The sequence below is a fragment of the Sesamum indicum genome, linkage group LG2, assembly GCF_026168435.1.
Source record: "Sesamum indicum cultivar Baizhima isolate 11 linkage group LG2, ASM2616843v1, whole genome shotgun sequence".
Classification (NCBI taxonomy): Eukaryota; Viridiplantae; Streptophyta; class Magnoliopsida; order Lamiales; family Pedaliaceae; genus Sesamum; species Sesamum indicum.
This window is the reverse complement of record NC_142658.1, coordinates 1,883,097-1,891,154: the sequence shown is the minus strand read 5'-3', so window position 1 is coordinate 1,891,154 and position 8,058 is coordinate 1,883,097. Positions and strand designations below refer to the sequence as shown.

Below are 8,058 nucleotides of genomic sequence, written 5' to 3'. Positions count from 1 at the left end.
GTTATTTATGTAAAATATTAAACAATTAGTATATTGTCACTTGTATTTGAGAAATTTCGCTTTCTTATATGTAGTATCCAACCCTCTAGTCGTTCTTGCAGAGATAACTTGTATCTTGGTTGGATTTTTATGGATTCAATAATTTCCGTTAGAGGGACCAAGTCTTGTTGGAGAGGGAGTTTCTTCACTTTAATGTCCAAATTTTCTTCATTATTTTGTACAATTTTGTGCTACATGTCCCTTTTCCTGCTTTAAATTGAGATATGTATGTTATAGAATAGACGAGTTTATTTTATAAATTATAATATCAACTTTTTGAGATAAAGAAATGTTAATGTGTGTAATAGCAAAATTGCACATGCTTGCACAGTAATTTACAATGTTGTTTCTTTCTAGTGCATGAGGGCTACAGATAATTAAAATAATTGAATAAGTTTTCTACAAACAAAGTGTTATATGAAGAGTAAAGAACAAACAAAAAATTATCAATAGCATAATAAAATTGATTTATACAAGCCTAATCTAATTTGTAGTTGGGCAACTATATCAAACGATTCTGGAAAGAACAAAAGATGTTCGAATTCAAAATTTCCTCTTTTATGGTAAATATTGACAAAATAGTAGAAAAAGAATAAAGAGAGATTCGACTGGCTATAAATCAATTATTGGGTTGTTTAAAGCACAAGCAAAGATCTCCAACTCTTCATCATTCATTTGATTTTGTTTACCATTGCCCGTCTCTGATGGAATGCCTATTAAAATAAGAGCATATAACAAAGATAAGTTAAAATTCAACCTAACTAAAACCAATTATTTTTTTAAGAAATGATATGCTACATACCTTCTATTTTCTTTTCGATCTCACTGACAATATGGACATTTTTTATATTAATTCTAGTTCCACCTCCAATCTGAATGTTGTGGAAGTTTCAATACGGGTCATGAAGAAATGACATAACAGTGCGTTAATTTATTGTAATCTTCTACAATTGAAAAGTCAGAAAAGAAAATATATCCACATAAGTTTTGGTCATAAATAAAATTGAATTATGGATTTTGAATTTACCTGTGCAAGAACTAGATCATTCCTCTGGCAACTGAATAGTATAAATGTTGCAACCTCTTTTAAAGAGCGGAAGTTGTGAGTGACTTTGTCATGAATATTGTACTATCGCATGAGAATTTTGATTGAAAAATATTAGTTATACTACAGTAATAACTAAAGGATTACAAGTTATTTATGTAAAATTTTAAACAATTATTACCTTGTCACTTGTATTTGAGGCATTTCGCTTTCTTATTTGTAGTATCCAACCCTCTAGTCGTTCTTGCAGAGATAACTTGTATCTTGGTTGGATTTTTATAGATTCAATAATTTCTGTTGAAGGGACCACGTCTTGTTGGAGAAGGAGTTTCTTCACTCTTATGTCCAATTTTTCTTCATTAGTTTGTAGAATTATCTGATACATGTCCCTTTCCCCTGCTTAAACCTGAGATATGTATGTTAGTGGAATAGACGAGTTTATTTTATAAAGTATAATATCAAGTTTTTGAGATAAAGAAACGTAAATGTGTGTAATAGCAAAAATGCACGTGATTGCACACTAATATCTACTTTTGTTTCTTTTTAGTGCATGAGGGCTAGAGATAATTAAAATAATTTAATATGTTTTCTACAAACAAAAAATTATAAATAAAATAATAAAATTTTTGAATTGAAAGCCATAAGATGAGATAAAGATGACTTCAGTACCTAGAAGTTGTAAATTAAAATATCAAACGAGTTTCTAATTTTCATGTGCATTTGATTATATAAACCAATCACACTGCACATCCAATGAAAATAGTCACATCCTTTGAAGATTGCATATGTTACAACATTATGTAGTCTTTATAAAATATATAATGGATTATACAATAGCTTTGGTTTCAATTCTTTAGTCTTTTTCTTACTTTCTTATCATAACTCTGTATCGTAACTTAAGTCTTGAGACAATATCAACATACATCTCAAGCAATAAAACATGAAAATAGTAATGAAATCTAACCTACATTCAGTTTACAATTTTCTTACCATATTGATTTGGTAAAACTATATACCATGATTAACCTAATTTATCACATAAATATTTTTTATTTATACATTCGCTTAACGACAGTTACATTACATAGTGTGCTTATTAGAGCGACATATCTTACATTTTTGTTTAAATTCATTTTCATTTATTGCGATTAATAGATACACTACTTATAAACCCATAAAAAATAAGGGGAAAGAACCACTACTTCATAATTAAGTTATTTACAATTTAATATTTTTTATTTTTACGTTTATTTCTTAAATTTCATTATCAAAAATATTATAGTTAGTCGTTAGCATGCACCATTTGATATTATCTATCTAAATTCGTAATATTGGCCGAAGCTACCACACGTTAATGATTGATTAACATGCATCTAAAATCATTGATCTTGCATGAAACAATAAAAAAGAAATAAAAAACGATGAGATCACTCAAGTGATTTAAATTTCAAATATATATAGAAATAAATGTGAATCGAAAAGTGCACATACCTTGTGCATTTCAAAAATATAATTGCAGCCTTGTTGATGATGTCGGAAAAGTCCAAAAGAGACCTTCCAAGTGCCTTGTACTACACACCTGCCTCGACTTCTCTTTTTAATTGAATGTCTACTACTTGATTCAGGTAGATCCTATACCACAAAAAAGGAAGCACATTATAATAAAAAGAGCCTCAACTAAGCCAAAGATAAAATAAAAGGTGTAGGTATAATCTATATAAAAGAAATAAACAGACTCAATAGCCAATTAGTCGGAAGTGGCCCTGTACAAAAGAAAGTACTATAAATTTCAATTGAAATTCTTAATAGAAAATTAAAGTGACCATCTAACTTTTAATGAAATAGTGAGACACAATGCCTTATATTGCAAAGTAAATCCCTTCATTACCAAATTTAGATCAATAAATAATTTCCTTATTCAGTAATATCACTTCTCGCATTTGTCTTTATCAATATAATTTAGTCATCAAATGCAAAGTAATTCTTGTTGCATTATTAAGTTTTTCTATTAGATGAGCTCTTTTTTATACAAAAATTACTTAACAACTTTCTTTTCTCAAGTAGAATTAATGAGATCAAGTAAGCACCAAAAAATTGTTCTAATATTTAATGTAATTAGCAAATATTTTTTTATGCTCATAATTGTCATTGTAAGAATTAGACTATGTCCTTTTTTAGCACTTTTAGACTTTACAGTGGTAGATTTAGTTAATAGAATATGCAGTTAGTACTCGACTTCAATAACTAAACAACTTCAACTAATCGCTATAAATAAAGTCCATGCAAACCCAACAAAGCAACATTTGCTGCTTATGTACAATTTCCTCATATAGTGATCACCACAATCCTATAACCGAAATAACTTCAATGCTGTATATTTTAATGTACTTGTATACCGTTCAAAATATTTAAAGCTACAATATGCAAAAGAAGAAGCCATCATTTAGTTCAATGATAGTTACATATCCAATTATGGATGACGCTCTTACATAGGATAAAATATGTATGTAGGATTATGTGCATGTTTGAAAAATAAATAAGATCAGTATAATATGAAAAATAAAAGGCATGAAAATAAGTAAACAAATCTGAAGTCTTAATAGTGAGAATTTACACGATAACAATGGATAAAGGTGAAAAGAGTATACGTGTTCTATGGTACCCTGTCCCACAAGGATTACGAATTAAAATGATAAGAAACATAAGCATTGGCGAAATAACTCAAGTGCATCCACTGGATAAACTTTTCGGTTAGTTTTCATAATTAATTTTCAGGATGAACTCTGTGGGTTTGAGGCAATTCTCGTGTCCAATGATCTTGTGGGCTCAAGTTGTGACCTAATGGTATCAAAGTGATCCCCAAGCAGAGTCGTAAGCTAAGTGTTATTAGGGACAAAGTGCGATGTGCTTGGGGATCCACCAACGGGTTTGAGAGGTGTCTCCCCAAGCACATCGCACTTTGTCCCCAATAACACTTTGGGCACTTCCAACGGGCTCGCTTGCTCGAGGCATGACATGTTCCATAAAAATCTTAATCATTGTGTTTAAAAAATTAAAATGATGTTTCAAAAATAGAGAAGATGTTTTGCAGAGTTCATAATACAAAAAATACTATGAACATAAGATATTGCCACTTTTCATTAATCATTTGAGTATTTGAGTGTAAGAGGTTGTATAAAAGAAAAAGGTATTTCATTGAAAAACCAACTGAGTTTGTTGTGAATGATGGAAATACTATTTTAGCCTCATGATGTTTATATTTCTAAAGCAAGCCAAATATATTGTATAAAACCTATTTTCGTTCTAAGAGTCATTTTCTTAATCTCAAAGCTAATTGGTGTTTAAATCACCAAGAGAAGAATCGATATGGATTAAAAAATCTTATGTTTCTTAATATCTATTAGAATGTTGCCCTATAGGGCTACCTCAGGGACTCGGATAGGCAAGAGAAAGAAGAAACAGCAGGAACTCAATAGCTCAATAAGTCAGAAATCCAACCAGTCCGGACTCTAGCATCTATAGCTCAGAACTCATAGCTGCCAACCCTAACATCTAACTCATAGTCCAAGAGGGATAGAGCAGTAGATCAGCTTACTCTATTCTTCCTTGCAGTCAGAATAGTGTCGACCGGACCGGGTCTTGGCTTACAGACAGGCTTGCAGCCAGGTCTTGAGCCGCTCTTCTCTCCAATAGATGTCAGCTTCGAGCTTCTTCTTCGAATCAGCTCTCGCCTCCTCGATCGGAGGAGGTTCCACAGTCGATAATAAAGTTAGATCAAGATAAAGACCTAAGGGCATTATCTTGAGGAGGCAACTTCATAGGATTTTATCTCTCAAGGGGCATTGAAAAAGACTTGAAGGTCAACTATAAGGGGGGTTCGTCAAGGAGCCTTAAATGGCAATAAAACAACTAAGTAATTCCGTAAATGATGGTTGAGAACACCTTAGCTCGGTCTCCATGAGAGTAAGATTGCAAGCGGAAGACCAAGTAACAATCCCAAGGTGTCCGTAGGGGGTATGAGGGAATCCATATGATGATGGAGATCCTAGGCACTTTAATGGGCAGCGAAGGCTACGAGACGGCGGCCATCGCGCTACCAAAGTCTAACAGGAAATAAAACAACTCAAGGCTCAAATCAAAGGGAAAGTCCCGGAGAAGATGCCATGAGACCATTTCTGAGCCCTGTGGTTTAATGGTTTAACAACAAAAGCACCTTAGGTCAGAGAGACTGGGTAGAACGTCCTGCAGAAACTATCTCGTATGGATTTAGGACAGGTTTGGTCCATGCGCTGGCCGGGTCGGGCATGAAGAATTAGGGACAGCTGATCGACGCGACGGTGGCTCCATAAGGGATGAACAAGGCGCGTTTTCATTTCAACATCTAGACAAAGGAACAAGATTAAGGCATATAGTTTAGGGCAGAGAATAAGACACATAGGGCTGCAAGGGCTACTTAGCAATGGGGCTCAAAAGCAAAAAGAAGGAACTCAAAGGCAAGACAAGAGGCGGAAAGTCAACAAGGGCACAGGTCTATATTTCCCCCCTGTGACCCCCCGGCTCAGTTGATTAACCGTTCCTGCCTTCCAACTAGGAAGTCAGTCATTGCCCTCGAGCGCTGCATCAAAAGCACTGATCCCAATTGGACGGATCATCTAGCGACCGAGCCTTTAGTTGATCCCCCGGTGCCCGATGGCGATGGCGATGGCGACGACAACGACAAACACACAATCGCTGGGGATAATATAGATTAGCATTTTTTTTTGTATTTTGTAATAATATTGTTGTTGTTATAATTAAATTATTATTTTTTTGTTATATTATTGGGATTTTATATAAATTCATTTAGTTAATTTTACAAAAATAAATATTAAAATATATTAAATAAAATAAATATTAAGTATATTAAATAAATAATAATTTTTTTAACTGCTTTTGTAACGGCTTTTGTAATACACCAGAACATATAAAAACGTCAAGTTGTTACAAAGATTGTGGGAAAAATAGTTATCAATTTCGAAGGTTTCATTCCAAAAACCGTTACGAAAGCAGTAAAAAAGGCAGTAACAAAAGTAATGGCAAAAATAGATAAAATATAATTCAACACCGTTATAAAGTGTATTAGAAAATCGTTTCAAATATCGAGCACAACCATCCCTAGATGTGTTACAAAGGCTGACATAATAACAAAGAAATCAAATTCAGCAGAGGTGTTACAAAAGCAGCTCCAAATATTTTTTTACATACCACTAGGTTTGTAACGGCTGCCAAGGACTGTGTCAAAGATTGTTACATATTTAAAGGCTCTTTGTAAAGCCGTTACAACTAGCTTGTAACGCTCCACTTGGCCGCGGTAGGCCAATCCGTTACAAAAGTCGTTACAAATTAATAAAAAAATCATTACAAAATTCATAACAAATTTTAAAAGAAAAACCGTTACAAAAACCATTCCAATAAAATATTTTTTTTTGTAGTGATAACTGTGTTGTACACTGTGGCCTGAGTGCGTAACTCTCGAGCTAGATGCTAAATGTACTAGTCTGAAAACACGTCCATGCCTCTTTCTGACAGTTTCTGGAGACTAATCTGCATCTTATACTTGACAAGGTTGAACAATGAACAAAGGGCTGCAATTACTGAATATTTACATGTCCACAAGGTTATTTATTCTTGATTCTCTCTGAACATTTTGCTTTCATTAGTATAATTTTCATTATCCTTATCTTTAATGAACTTCTGTTTTTCTTCAGGGAAATGAAAATAGCCTTAAAAAGGGACCCCATTCTTCAAATCCTAAAAACCCATCAAGATCTAATAAATTAGGAAACAACACAGTAAAAAAGTATTAATAGCAGAAAAGCAACTCCATCATTAATAAATCATGAGCCAAAAAGAAAACATACAGCAATCTCTTTCAAGCAATTTATTAAACAAGTAGCAAGTACTCAAATATTTCTCTAATTTCAAACAAGTAGCAAACCACTCAATCATCAACGATTACATACAGAAATCTATTTCAATATTAAGCTAATTAACAAGGTAAAAAATAGGAAAAAATGAAAAATAAAAAGGAGATTGAAAGCGATAACTAAGCAAAAGAAAAACTAACCTTTTTGTTCGAGTGGCTCTTTCCTCCACCGGCCACCCACAACAAGCTGCGTAATACACCGGCGAGTTGTTGACGGCGGTGAGTTGTTGACAGCGGCACAGCGAGAAAGGAAGAACACTTCGTACCTGACTGCAATTTGGGGGAAACTTGCAATTGGGGATCTTGAGGTTTAATTTCATTTGTACTAACAATAATAATTTTTAAACAATAATATCTATAAAAAAAAAGAAAAAAGAAAGCAAATTTTATTTTTAATTTTTATTTATAAAAATATAAAATAAAGATGGAAATAAAGACGGAAATATAAAAAAAAGTATTTTTTGAATCCATCTTTAATTCTATTTTAGATTTTGAGAATCTAAGACGGAAATATTCCGTCTTAAATTTTTTGTTTTATTACCAAGTCAAAGACGGAATCAAAGACGGAATACTTTTTATATTTTTTATTTTTTCTCAAAAATTTCTATTCGTAAAACATTTAGTCAATATAAAGATTTATTTTATAATTTTAAGATGGAAACGTTTTCCATCGTTAAATTCATCTTTGAAAGGTTAAATTTTTTTACGGATATATTTCCGTCTTTGATTTCCGTCTCTGAAAGCCTGTTCTCTTGTAGTGCGCCCACTGTCATGGGACTGCCAGCCCTCCTCGGGATGAGCCAGCGGATGCATCTCCATCTGCCCCATCCTCGAAGGGAGTGTCCCAGACCCCGCCGATACCTACGGACTCCCTCGCAGTGGGGTTAGATGCGGTGGGGGCCAGCAGCTTACAAGCCCCGGCAAGGCCGTCGGATGAACCACCACCACAACCACCCCAACGCCACTACTTTCCTCAGTGGCCCAGAGGCATTTCATTAGCCTCCGCGAC

At 33.5% G+C, this 8,058-nt stretch overlaps 1 long non-coding RNA gene across 1 annotated transcript; it reads right to left on the bottom strand.

Annotated features, from left to right (window-relative positions):
- Nucleotides 1-1,274: 1,274 nt before the first annotated feature.
- On the bottom strand, nt 1,275-7,336 carry LOC105176992 (uncharacterized). The gene is made up of 3 exons (XR_016064149.1): nt 7,191-7,336; nt 2,576-2,716; nt 1,275-1,490 (listed from the first exon to the last, which is right to left on the bottom strand). It is a non-coding gene; the product is annotated as an uncharacterized LOC105176992 (long non-coding RNA).
- Between the last annotated feature and the right edge of the window lie 722 nt (nt 7,337-8,058).